This window comes from Panthera leo, chromosome B1 (assembly GCF_018350215.1).
Source record: "Panthera leo isolate Ple1 chromosome B1, P.leo_Ple1_pat1.1, whole genome shotgun sequence".
Lineage (NCBI taxonomy): Eukaryota > Metazoa > Chordata > Mammalia > Carnivora > Felidae > Panthera > Panthera leo.
Window position 1 is genome coordinate 272,773 of NC_056682.1, and position 15,072 is coordinate 287,844.

Consider the following 15,072-nt stretch of genomic DNA (forward strand, 5'->3'; position numbering starts at 1 on the left):
GGAGAGATGTAATGCAGAGGAACACAACTACAGAAGCTCCCCGTTTTCCATGGGGATATGTCTGGAGACCCCAGGTGGGTCCCTGAAACCACAGACAGTACAAATATTATAGTGGCCATGAAGGGGTGCTGGCGGCACACGCCTACTGGGCCCATGAAAGGTTGCAGGTGGCTCATGCCTACATAGCCCATGAAGGGGCACAGGTGGCCCGCCCCTACATGGCCCAGGAAGGGGCACAGGCGTGACATAGCTACATGGCCATTGAAGGGGCACAGAAAGGCTGCAAGCGTCAGACCCCTGGTGTCAAGTGGAGTGGTGTGCATGTTTGAATGCCCTCCATTGCCAATGGGGATTCTGTGCATGCGTGAACACCCTTCCCCGCCAAGGTGAGTGGGGCCAAGCGCGAACTCTCCCTCGCTGAGGGAAGGTTGTGCGCCTGTACAAATGGTCTACCTCACAGAGCAGAGGTTGTAGGCATGCCTGACCACACTTCCGCCAGGAGGGGAGGCTTTGCACATGCGTGAACACCATCCTGGCGAGGGGAGCGGGGAGTATATGTCAATGCCCTCCCTCGCCACACAGTTGTGGGGCGCATGTGTGAAAGCACCCGCCTCACAGAGCGGGGCTTGTTCGCATGTGTGAACACCCTGTTTTGACACAGGGGCAGGGTGCATATGAGAACCATCTCCCTTGCAGAGAGGGCTGGGTGCATGCGCAAACACCATCGCACAATGAGAGGGTTTGTGCACACGTATGAACACCCTTCTGTCCCTAGGGACTGCAGTGCCCATGTGTGAATAGCCTCCCGCGATATGGGGGAGGGCGCATAGGTCAACACCCTCCTGTACCAAAGTGGGGTCCAGTGCATGGGTGAATACGCTCCCATGCCAAAGGGGGACATGCTAATGCTTGGAAATCCTTGCCCAGGGGGAGAGGAAGCTTGATCAAGCCCTAACCCTACCCCTGATGGTAATGGTAACCCTAAACATTACCTTAAGAGACTCCTGTTTCTTCAGCTATGAAAGTGAAAAGAACCATTCATGAAACATCACATTTAATAGTGACATCACTACTTCCTCCCTGAGGGCTGGCACTGTGCATGGGTGACTGACTCACATGCTGACAGGGGGCCAGGTGGAAGCCTGAACCACCTCCTGTGCTAAGCGGGGCAGGGCGCATGTGCAAAGGACCTCCCTTACGGAGGTGGGCGTTCTGCACATGTGTGAACCTCCTGCCACACCCAGGGGAGGGGGGCGCATGTGCAAATGCCTTCCCTCATTGAGGGGGCTGTGCGCATGTGTGTACAGCCTCCTGCAGTTGGGGGCAGGAAGCATGCATGAATGCGCTCCCTCGCTGAGGGGGTTTGTGCGCATGTAGAAAGGCGCTGCCTCTGGAGCGGGAGTTGTGTGGTGGGGGTGAAGAAGAAATGCTGCGCATCCCTGATGCTGGCTGGGGAAATGTCGTATATGCCGTCAGCTATGCCAAAGATAACAAAAGAACAATGGATGAGACAGACGCCTGCTTCTTCAGGAATGAAAGTGAAAAGAGGCATCCAGGAAATATCTGATTAAAAATGCTTTTAGGTACATTAATTTTTGAAAGAGACAAAGAACACAAGTGGGGCATGGGCAGAGAGAGAGAGAGACAGACAGTATCTGAAGCAGGCTCCAGATTCAGAGCCATCAGTACAGAGGCCACACAGGGCTCAAAACCAGCAACCTAAAGACCACGACCCGAGACGAAATGGGACGTTTAACTCAATGAGCCACCCAGGTGTCAAAGAAAACATCTGATTTAAAAGGAATATCACTGCTACATTGCAGATAAAGTGGAGCATGGGGCACATTAATGAAGCCCTTGCACACTAAGGGGGGATTGCGATCATGACCTAAACCTTACACGGACACCTATAATTAATTCTAACCATAACCCTTACCTTAATAGATGCCTGCTTCTTCAGCTGTGAAATTGAAAAGAACCATTCGAGAAACATCAGTTTTAATACTGGCATCACTAATCCCAATCTAAGGATTGGCGAGGACATGGGTGATGCCATCACATGCAGAAGGCTTGGAGGGTCACATGTGTGAACCCACCCCACGCACCAAAAAGGGATGGGGCAGTACATGAAATCCTACCATACCAAGAGAGGGCAGGGTGACGGTGTGAAACACTCCAGAACAAAGCTGGGATTGGGAGAGGTGAGAACGACCTCTGGTGCAGAGAGACTGGGACAATAGCAAGAACGCACTCCCTCACAGATAGAAAGCAGTGTCCACGCATGAACACCATCCCACTCCAAGTGGGGGTGCAAGCATGACCTACTCCTTGCCCTATCCCTAACCCTATCACTAACCAAAATCACAACACCTAAACCTAACACCTAATCCTAACCATAAATAGGATATTTATGGGATAACCCCTAACACCAACCCTAACCATAACCCTAACCCCTAACACTAAACCCAATCCCAAACCCTAACCCAATGCCCACAACACACAGGAATGGTGTCACTTTGGCACTGGTGAAGTCCCAGGACAGAGCATTAACCCTAGTTAATGCTCTCTCTGGATAGGGACCCAATTCCTATCTCTGAGAACACCACAAAGGGCCCAAAGCGGTCCAGGATTACTTGGCACGGAGCGGGGAACATCATCATGACATTTCCAAGGTCTGCATGGAGCTTCACAAGGTGGTTGATGAGTCCCAACTGAAGATGGCACACACATGTGGCTGGCCCTGGCATGAAAAGGCTAAGCCTGAACAGCCCGCTCCGATGAGGCCTACACTCAATCCTCTGGGGAGACCACTACTGTGCTGAAGTTTCAGCACTTGGAGCTTCCTGGGACCTAACCCTAACCTTAACTGTGACACTCAACATACCGCTCAACCTAAACCTCACTCCAACTCTAAACCTAACCCTACACTTGACCCGCACTTGCTCACGGACCCTCATTCAGACCTCCAGGGTGATCACAGCACTGTTGTTGCTTCAGCCCTGGCAACATCCTTGGACCAAACCATAACCTTGGCTAAAGCTCTCTCCCAATGGGGACCCAATTCCTAAGTCTGAGGACACGATGGACATGGGGCCCAGAAGCAGAGGAGGATTACTCACCATGGAACCTGGAACATCACCATGTCATTTCCAAAGACCAGAAGGAGATTCACAGGGGACTTCTTGAGGACTAACCGAGGAGTAGCCCTGGCACCCAAAATTCAGCCTGACTGGGACTCTCCCTAGACCCCTCAACTCAGCCCTGCAGGGAGACCACTGCCCTACTGGGGGTATAGTGCCAGGAGCCTCCTGTGACCAAACCCTAATCTTAACAGTGACCCAGAGTATACACATGAACCTAAACCTCGCCTCATCTTTAACCCTCACCCTACACCTGACTCACACCGCGCATGGGCCCTCACTTCATCGATCCAGGGAGATCACAGGACTGGTGTCACTTCAGCCCTTGAGATTTCCCTGGCCCAAACCCTAACTAGAGCTAAGGCTCTCCCTCACAAGACCCAATTCCAATGTCTGACAACAGCACGCACAAGTGTTCGAGAATAGGTGCAGAAATATTCAGCATGGAACATGGAACATGGAACATCACCATATCATTTCCAAATCATGGCTCCCGATGCACAAGAGGATTCCTGCAGCCTACCGAAGAGTGCCAGCTATAGATGTCTGGCCTTGGAATGCAAAGACTAATCCTGACCAGGAACCTCCCTTTTGCACTCCAGTCAGCCATTGGGAGGGAGACAACTGCACTGCTGTAGTTTCAGTGCCTGGAACGTCCTGGGACCTAATCCTAACCCTAACCTGAACCCTAACCCTAACACTAAACCTAAACCTAACCCTATCACTCACACTAACTCTACACCAGACCCACACCCGTGCATGTGCCCACATTTGAGCCCTCCATGGAATTCATGAGAATGATGTCACTACGGCCCCATCACATCCTTGGACCGAACCCTCCCCTAGCTAAGCCTCTCTCCCCATGGGGGCCTAATTCCAAAGTGTGACAACAGCACTCACATGGGGTCAAGAAGCGGTACAGGAACACTCGGGATAGACGTGGAACATCACCATGTCATTTCCAAGGCCTGGCTGCAGCTGCACGGGATATTCCTGAGGCCTATCTGACGAGTGAACCATGCATTTGTCTGCCTTGGAACACAAAGACTAATCCTGACCGGCACCCTCCCTTGTCCACTCCACTCAGCCTTTCGGGGAGACATTTGCACTTCTGTGGGTTCAGAGCCTGGAGCCTCCTGGGACCTAACCCTAACCCTAAATGTACACCTAACCATATGTAAAGCAACCAAATGTAACCAAATGTAAATCAACCAAACGCTACCCCTATCTCTAAACGTAACCCTACACTTGATCCACACCCTCTCATAGACCCTCACTACAGCCCTCGAGGAAGATCACAAGACTGGAGTCGTTTCAGCCCTGGTGACATCCCTGGACCAAACCCTAACCCTAGTTAAGGCTCTCTACCCATGGGGACCGAATACCAAAGTCTGACAACACCACGCACATGGGGTCCAGAAGTGGTACAGTGTCACTCGGCATTGAACCTGGAAGCTCATCATGTCGTTTCCCAGGCCCGGCTGCAGCTGCCCGAGAGGATTCCGGAGGCCTCTTCGACTAGGGGCCGATCGACGTGTGTGGCCTTGGCAACCAAAGATGGATCCTGACCGGCACCCTCCCTTGTGCCCTCAACTCAGCCGTTCAGGGAGACCACTGCCCTGCTGTGGGTTCGGCGCCTGGAGCCTCCTGGGACCTAACCCTAACCCTAACCCTAACCTAACCCTAACCCTAACCGTAACCCTTGTGGCATGGGCCCTCACTTCATCCCTCGAGGGAGATCACGAGACTGGAGTCGTTTTGGCCCTGGCGATGTCCCTGGACCGAACCCTAACCTAGCTAAGGCTGTCTCCCCAAGGGGACCTAATTCCAACGTCTGACAACACCATGCGCCTGGGGTCGAGAAGCGGTGCAGGCTCACTAAGCATAGAACCTGGAAACTCACCATGTCATTTCCCAGGCCCGGCTGCATCAGCCCAAGAGGATTCCTAAGGCCTACCCGACCAGTGGCCTATAGAGTTGTGTGGCCTTGGAACCCAAAGACTAATCCTGACCGGCACCCTCCCTTGTACACTCCACTCAGCCCTTTGGGGAGACAACTGCACTCCTGTGGGTTCAGTGCTGGAACCTCCTGAGACCTAACACTAACTATAAACCTAACCATAACCCTCAACCAAAACTAACCCTGTCTCTAACCCTAACCGTACACTTGAGCCGCACCCTTGCCTGGGCCCTCACTTCAGCCCTTGAGGGAGATAAGGAGACTGGAGTCACTTTGGCCCTGGCGACGTCCCTGGACCGAACACTAACCCGAGCTAAGGCTCTCTTCCCATAGGAACCCAATTTCAAAATTGGCCAACAAAACACACATGAGGTCCAGAAGCGGTGCAGAATCACTCAGCATAGAGCCTGGAAAATAACCATGTCAGTTCCAAAGTCCACTGCAGCTGCACAAGAGGATTTCTGAGGCCTACCCTACTAGTGGCCCATACTCTTGTCTTGCTTTGGAAGAGAAAGAACAATCCTGACCGGCAACCCCCATGAGCACTCCACACCCATTGGGGAGACAACTGCACTGCTGTGAGTTCAGCTCCTGGAGCCCCCTTGAATCTAACCCTAACACTAAACATAACCTTCAACCAAACCCTAACCCGATCTCTAACCCTAACCCTACACATGACCCACAGCCTCTCATGCGCCCTGAATTCAGCCCTTAAAGGAGATCACGAGACTGAGGTCGATTCACCCCTGGCGACGCACGGGAATCTAACCCTAAACCAAGCTAACGCTCTCTCCCAATGGAGACCCATTTCCAAAGTCTGACAACACCACACACATGGGGTCGACTAACTGAGCAGGATCACTTGGCGTGGAATGTTGGACATCACCATGTCATTTGGAAAGCCCACTGCAGCTCCAGGAAAGGATTCCTGAGGTCAACCCAAAGAGTTGCCCATACAGTTTTCAGGCCTTGTAACCCAAACACTAATCCTGACAAGCACACTTCATTGTACACTCCAGTCAGCCCTTCACGGAGACAACTGCACTACTGTGGCTTCAGTGCCTCGAACTTCCTGCGACCTACCTAACCAAAACCCTAACCCTAACACTACCCCTAAACAGAACCCTCAACCTAAACCTAACCGTATCTCGAAACCTAACCCTACACTTGACCCGCACCATCGCATGGGCCCTAACTTCAGCCATCGAGGGAGATCACAAGACTGGAGTCGCTTCAGCCCTGATGGTGACATCCCTGGACTGAACCCTAACCCTAGCTAAGACTCTCTCCCTATGGGGAACCAATACAAAAGTCTGACAACACCACGCGCCTGGGGTCCAGAAGCAATGCAGGATCACTTGGCATACAACATGCAACCTCACCATGTCGTTTCCCAGACCCGGGTACAGATGCCCAAGAGGATTCCTGAGGCTACCTGACCAGTGGCCCATTGAATTGTGTGCCCTTCGAAGCCAAAGACTAATCCTGGCCGGCACCCTCCCTTATGCCCTCAACACAGTCCTTTGGGGAGACCACTGCACTGCTGTGGGTTGAGCGCCTGGAGCCTCCTTGGACCTAACCCTAACCCTAACCCTACCCCTAACTAGAACCCTTAACCGAAACCTAACCCTATCTCGAACCCTAACCCTACACTTGACCCGCACCGTCGCATGGGCCCTCACTTCAGCCCTAGAGGGAGATCACGAGACTGGAGTCACTTTGGCCCTAGTGACGTCCCTGGACCGAACCCTAACCCTAGCTAAGGCTCTCTCCCCACAGAGACCCAATACCAAGTCTGACAACACCACGTGCCTGAGGTCCAGAAGCGGTGCAGATCACTCAACATAGAACGTGGAACATCACCATAATATTTCGAAGTCCAGGATGTAGCTGCAGGAGAGCTTTCCTGAGGCCCACCCGAAGAGTGGCCCATAGAGTTGTCTCACCTTAGACCCCAAACACTAAGCCTGACCAGCACCCTCCCTAGTGAACTCCAATCAGCCCTCTGGGGAGACAACTGCATTGCTGTGGGTTCAGCGCCTGGAGCCTCCTAGGACCTAACCCTAACCATAACCATAACTCTAAAGATAACCCTCAAGTGAAACCTAATCCTATCTCTAACCCTAACCCTCCACTGGACCCACACCCTCACATGGGACCTCACTTCAGCCCTCGAGGGATATCACAAGACTGTCGTTGCTTCAGCCTTGGCGACGTCCCTGGACCAAACCCTAACATTAGATAAGGCTCTCTCCCCATGGGGCCCCATTCCAAAGTCTGACAACACCACGCGCCTGGGGTCCAGAAGCAGTGCAGGATCACTCGACATAGAATGTGGAACATCACCATGTCATTTCCAAGGCCTGGTTACAGTTGCAAGAGAGGATTCCGGAAGCCACCCAAAGAGTGGCCCATACACATCTTTGACATTGAAATTCAAAGACTAATCCTGACCAGCACCCTTCCTTGTGGACTCCACTAAGCCCTTCAGGGAGACAACTTCACTGCTGTGTGTTCAGTGCCTGCAGCTTCCTGGGGCCTAACCATAACCCTAAACATAACCATCAACCAAAACCTAATCGTATCTCTAACCCTAACCCTACACTTAACCTGTGCCCTCGCATGAGCCCTCACTTCTTCCCTCGAGGAAGATCAGGAGACTGGAGATGCTTCGGCCCTGGCAATGTCCCTGGTCCAAAACCCTAACCCTAGCTAAGGCTCTATCCCCTTGGGGACCCAATTCCAAAGTCTGAAAATAGCACGTTGAAAGCACCACAACAGCTGCCTGATAGGATTCCTGAGGCCTACCTGAAGGGGGGCCCATACATTTGTCAGACCTTGGAACCCAAAGACTAATCCTGACCGGCACCCTCCCTTGTGCACTCCACTCAGCCCTTCGGGAGACAACTACTCTGCTGTGGGGTCAGTGCCTGACGCCTCCTGGGACCTAACCCTAACCCTAATCATAACCCTAATCATAACCTTGACCCTACACCTAACACTAACTATCACACTAACTCTACACCCAACCCACACCCAAGCATGGGCCCTCACTTCAGGCATTGAGGGAGATCACGAGACTGGAGTCGCTTCAGCCCTGGCGACTTCCCTGATCCGAACCCTAACCCGAGCTAAGTCTCTCTCCCCTTGGGGACCCAATTCCAAAGTCTGACAACACCACGCATGGGGTCCAGAAGCAGTGCAGGAACTTCATCATGGAATGTGGAATAATACCATGTCATTTCCAAAGCGCGGCAGCAGCTGCACCAGAGAATTCCTGAGGCCTACCGGCAGGGTGGCCCATGCCTTTGTTTGCCTTGGAACCCAAAGACTAATCCTGATCAACACCCTCCCTTGTGTACTCCACTCAGCCCTTCAGGGAGACAACTGCTCTGCTGTGGGCCAGTGCCTGGAGATTCCTGGGACCTAACCCTAACGCTAACCCTAACCGTAAACCTAACCATAACCCTCAAACTAAAACTAACCCTATCTCTAACCCTAACCCTATCTTGACCTGCACCCTCCCATGGTCCCTAAATTCAGTCCTCAAGGGAGATCAGGAGAGTGGATTGCGTCGGCCCTGGCGATGTCCCTGGACAACCCTACCCCTAGCTAAGGCTCTCTCCCCATGGGGACACAATTCCAAAGACTGACAACAGCACGCACACGGGTTTGAGAATTGGTGCAGAAATACTCTGCATGGAACATGGAACATCACCATGTCATTTCCAAATCGCGACTGTAGCTACAAAGGAGGATTTCTGAGGCCTACCCGAAGAGCGTCCATAAAATTGTCTGGCCTTGGAACCCAAAGACTAATCCTGATTGGCACACTCCCTTGTGCACTCCACTCAGCTTTTCGGAGAGACAACTGCAGTATTGTGGATTCAGTCCCTGGAGCCTACTGGGACCTGATGCTAACCCTAAACGAAACCCTGACCATAACCCTCAACCGAACCCTAACTCTATCTCTAACCCTAACTCTAACTTGACCCACACCGTCATATGGGCCCTCACTTCAGCCTTCGAGGAAGATCAAGACAGGAGTCGCGTCGGGCCTGGCTACGTCCCTGGACTGAATCCTAACCCTAGCTAAGGCTCTCGCCCCATTGGGACCCAATACCAAAGTCTGACAACACCACATGCCTGGGGTCCAGAAGCAGTGCAGGATCACTCCGCATAGAATTTGGAACATCACATCAATTCCTAAGCCTGGTTGCAGTTGCAAGAGAGGTTCCTAAGGCCTACCCGAAAAGTGGCACATACAACTGTCTGGCCTTGGAACCCACACACTTATCTTGACCAGTACCCTGCCTTGTGCACCCACTAAGCCCTTTGAGGAGACAACTTCACTGCTGTGGGTCCACCCCCTGGGGTCTGCTGGGTCTTAACCCTAACCCTAACCCTGATCCTGACCCTGACCCTGACGCTGACCCTAACCCTAAGCCTACGCTAACCCCAAACCCTAAACCTGACACTAACCCTAACACTAACCCTAACCCTGACACTGACCCTAACCCCTAACCCCTGACACTAACCCTAACTCCTAACCCTAGCCCCTAACTCTAACACTAACCCACACCGTGAATCCGAACCCGAAGCCTAACTTGAGCCCTAATTCCTAACCCAAACACTAAACCCTCACCCTCACCCTAAACCCTCACCCTAAGCCCAGTCCAGGTACTGGTCCCCAATGCCCCTCTCCAGACCCTGACCCGCCAAGTGCCACTCTTGGTCTCCACATACTGCTTCCAGTCCCTTCAGCCCCTTTCTCGGTCGCCCTGCAGCCCACTCCCAGCCCCCTCCAGGACCCCCGCCTTGAGAAAGGTGCAGAGATTTCCCATACACCCCCTGCCTCACTCATGCACAGCCTCCCCTGTTATCAACCAGATGGTACATCTGTTGGGTCCATGAACAGTGACACATCATTATCACCCACAGTTCACGGTTTACATTAGAATTCACTCTTGGCATTGTATACTGTATGAGTTTTGACAAATTTAGACTGACATGTACAGAGTAGACATTTTTTATTTTATTAAAATCCGTGTAATCAATTTTTTTCTTACATGGCTTGGTTTTTGCTGTTGTAAATAAAAATATCACCAAACCCAAGGTCATGTAGCTTTTCTTCTGTGGTTTCCTCCAGAATTTTCAGTTTTGCATTTTAAATTTAAGTCTATTGACAACTTTGAATACATTTTTGTGTAGTTTGTAAGGCTGGTATAAAATGTTCACTTTTTCCCATATGGGTCTTTTGGGGGGGCTCCCATTGTTCCTGTTTGCTCTGTGATGAGGGAGCTTGGGGCAAGCTGAGGGCAAAATACATGCTGGGGCACACACACACACACACACACACACGGAATACGTGGTATTCCAAGGACGCTCCTGCCTACCCAAGAACAAAGGAAAAGGGTTTAGGTGCTTGCCATAATGATGTGGGAAACTAAGGCAAATGAAAAATTAAATTCCCTAACTGCCTACAGCCCATTGACAAGTCCTTGGAACCAGCAGAGTGACCTCCCTCTAGGGGCTCAGCTGCCTCCATGACGACACTTTGCTGGGGGCAAAAGAGAACCTTAGCTTAACATGATCCCAACCTCGAGGCTCCTGTAAGTCTATTTTCTTTATCTCAAGTCCCCCAAGATATATGCTGGCAATCATACTCCAAGCGTATGGCCCCCCCATATACATATGAAGGGTCTCATGACTGGGGTTTTATTAAACGGTAACAAATGGCATTTCCCTAGCAACAGCTAGCCCCTCAAGGCCCTGGAAACCTTGCTTCCAATATACCTTAGAGACTTACTCTATCCCTGCCCCCCTCCCAACTTGAGGATATAGAATGAGTTACTCCTCACGACCCCAAACAGCTCTTCCTGCCCATGGGCCCTGTCCCCATGCTTTAACAAAATCGCCTTTTTGCACCAAAGACATCTTCAGGAATTCTTTCTTGGCCATCGGCTCTGGACCACCCCACCATCACCCCAAAACTTCATCGTCTGCATCTAGTTCCTCGCCAAGATCACACACTTCATTGTTTATACTTATGTAAGTCTTGGAATGTGGGTGTGTGAGTTCTTTAGCTTTGTTCCTCAGTCCTATGTTGTGTATTCTAGCACATCCCTTTGCTCACATTTTGATTGGGACTTAGCTGAATCTGTACATCAAATTAGGAAGAATCGTCATTTTAAGAATATTGAGTCTGTGGATCATGAAAAACTAACATCTCCGCATTTCCGTTTTATTTGCGACCTTTCAGCAGGGTTATGATGTTTCTGAATGCAGATTTTTACATATGTCGTTAGGTTCATGCCAAAGGAACTTCAATTTGAAGGTTGCCAAATGGCTATTAAAAATGGCATTTTTAAATGTTCAAATTCCAACTGTTAATTACTAGTGGGTGGGAAAGCAGTTGGCCTCAATAAGCTGACTTTATGCTTTGATTCCTGGTCTGTGAGTGCATTGCAGTCAAAGCCAGGAGCGGCGGGTGCATTTCATTAACATCCACACCCACGAAGACCAGGAGGGGTGCCAGGCAGCACTAAACGGGAAGCTCTGAGCCCCTGCGCTGCTCCCTGCGGCCAGCAGGGGGCGCGTGCACTTTGCGCCAGCCGGGGGACCCTGGAGAGCGACCACCGGGGACACGCGCACTGACCGCTATGGGCTGGGGAGGGGCTGCGCCCCGCCTCCTGGAGGCTCCTCTCGGGCAGGGAACGCAGAGCCTCGCTCCAGGGTGTCCCCGCGTGGGCCACTCTCCGCCTTCGCAGTGCCGCTTTAGGGGGACTCGGCGCCGGCGCTCAAAGGACAGCCACCGCGGGAGTCTGCGAGGCCAAAGTGGAACTTCCGGGGCAGTCTGAGCAGGTCCAGATGGACCCCAGCCTCCACCCAGAGGCAACTTTGCCTGAACACGCATTCCTTGCTAGTACACTTTTTCTTTTTAATCCCCTCCTTTGGCCTTTAAAAACCTTTTCCTGTTTCGCTCAGAGAAGCCCCCTCTCCTTGCCTGATGCGATGTGCCCCCACCCACAAACCATTTAACAAAGCCAATTAGATCTTCAAATTGACAGGGTTGGATGCAGTTTTTTTTAGCACACCAAGGGGAAATGGGGCCCCTATGTACATGCTTCCACTGGCTTTTAATGTTTTATTTCCTTATAACTCTATAAAGTACCTGAAAAAAACAGATGTACTAACATATTTGAAATTCCAAAATTTTATTTACACCCCAAACGGAAGTATTCCAGTACCTTACCTTTTTTTCCAAATTCAGAAAGTGTATTTCTAAGTTCTTTTAAAGTTTCACGTACATCTAACAGGCTTCCAAAGACACTTTCTCTCATTTGTTTTAAGCAAGGGGACAGGCCTTCTAATAGCACACAACTTCATATATTGCCAGTTTCTCCTTTGTTCAAAATAATGTATCACACTGATAATTTGCATTTTAAAAACGGTTTTGATTTCAGCTGTGTGCACTTCCTCTTTTGACATTATGTATATTAGTACTTGGTAAAATGTTAATTTGTGAGGAAATTGTTCCGGTAGCATTCAGACTTGGTGCCCCGTGTCTATCTGTGTGTCTACAGGTAGTCTGCTGAAAAGAAATGAGAATATCCCATGTGCTTGCTGAATTAGAAAAAAATGGATTTATACTTTGTACCCTATTTTAAAAGGTTATTCTATTTATATTTATAGAAACGGAAGTTTTAAATACTTGAGATCGTGAGCTGAACACAGATTGGCACAATGATTTTGGGAAGGGGACATAATAACTTCTCCCTTTATCTAGGTTGCCAAAATTGACCATTATCGTATCTCTGGCCAAAAGCAGTTTTATATCAGTATCATGTTGCCAATTAATAATTACCTAACCTAGTCCATTTCCATTTTTTTAAAGCAAAATGATGTAATACAGGTTCAGTGCAAGGTAAAAGGTGAACTAGGAAAACCTCCTGCATGTCGTTACTCTCTACATTGTAGAAGTGTGTTTCTCTTCTAAAGAGTAAACCAGGTCTCTGTAAAATGTTATTTACTCCTATCTCATATTTTATTTAACATGATGGCTGATATTCTGTGTTTAACTTTCCCTCATGTAAAATATTTTAGGTAAGTAATTTAACTTTACATTGCTCAAGACAAAAACACATGACAACCTATGTCCTAACACGGCTTTGCATTTCTTTCTTACCTTGCAAGAAACTGTATAGCTGAAGCAAAAAACAAAAACAAAAAACAAAAAACAAAAAACAAAAAAAAAACAAAAAAAAAACAAAAAAAAAAAGGAGGGGTGTAAAAAGTTTAATGCTAATTTCTGTTGCACCTGCATTCATTTTTTTAATGTTTATTTACTTTTGAGAGAGAGAAACTGAACATGAGTTGGGGAGGGGTAGAGAGAGAGGAAGACACAGAATCTGAAATAGGCTCCAGACTCTGAGCTGTCAGCACAGAGCTGGACATCGGGCTCAAACTCGGGAACAGCAAGATCATGACCTAGGCTGAAGTCAGACACTTAACCAACTGAGCCACCCAGGCGCCCCACTGTATTCACTTTCCTAATCTAGACTCTGGGAAACTGCGTTGTACAGAATGCGAGAGGAGTTACACTGAGCAGACACGCTACAAACATCCCCCAGTTAGGGTGGGATGTGTAGACTATTCCTCAGGTACTGGTGACTGCCTGAGAACAGAGGCAGGGAGAAAAGAAATAGTTAGTTGATGTGGAAAACAAAAGCAAAAAGAAATGCAGATAACATCATTTACAGTCATGTTGGGTATGAAACTTCCACTAGGGTTTGTAACTGTCTTTTTTGTTTGTTTGTTTTTTAAGAAAGAGAGCGTGAGCAGGGGACAGGGGCAGAGGGAGAGAGAATCTTAAGCAGGCTCCATGCTCAGCCAGCACCCCGAGGCAGGGATCAATCCCATGACCCTGGCATCATGACCTGAGCCAAAATCAAGAGCCAGGCACTCAAACAACTGAGCCACCCAGGCGCCCAGTTTCTAACTGTCTTAATGATTTACAAGAAAAACACCATGTTAACAATAGACCTCCAGGAACCTATAGGCTCAATTTCCTGGAGCCTTAAGGTCACCCTCCCCTCTACAGGATGGAAAACCTTCTAGTAGTCAAGTCTTCATAATCTCAGTGCAGTGCTTTCTGCCCACAGGTTCTGTTCCCATGCTTTAACAAAACCACTTTTTTTTTGCACCAAAAACATCTCAAGAATTCCTTCTTGGCCGTCAGCTTGGAAAGAATTCATTTCAACATCGGTGCCTACCTGCTGCTGCCTGTGCAGAATTTTCTAAGTACGTGTCAGAACTGGGATGCCATCCCAAGTCATCCTCTAGTGCCTGGGAAACACTGAAAGGATACCCAGGGACCTCCTGGTGGTCCATCAACAGCCCCAGACAAAGAACACAAACCCAGAAGTCCAGACATGAGGGTGGCTGGCAGGAAGTGCAGAAAGGCAGTCAGCACGGAGACAGGGCTGTGGCCTGATGTTTGGTATAGGCAGGGCTTTGGAGACAGGCAGAAATGGATCCTAAGTCCAGCTTCCCTGGAAAACACATGCACAAACCAAAATAAGAATTGTCTCTGAATGACAGATTGTTTTCAGACGAATTTTCATGCCCTATCCTAGTCTGTGAATTTCTATTTTCAGCATTTTGGAAAAATGAACACATATAAATAGTAATCTGGTATTTTTAGAAGAGAGAAGAAAAATGAATATTGCTCCTAGGATATGAATTGGATTATATAAGAAATAAGGATGACAATCTATTCTAGGACCTTATGCTAAACATATAATGTGCCATTTGGAAACCACATCGTAAGGAAATAAAACCCATGAGTACTTTTTTTACATTAAGTTTCATAGTTTCCATGCATCACTTGACCTAGTGATGACAAAAACCATGAGCTCTATGAGAGTGAGTTCTTGCTGCCCCTAAGTAACTGTTTCTAATGAATGATGC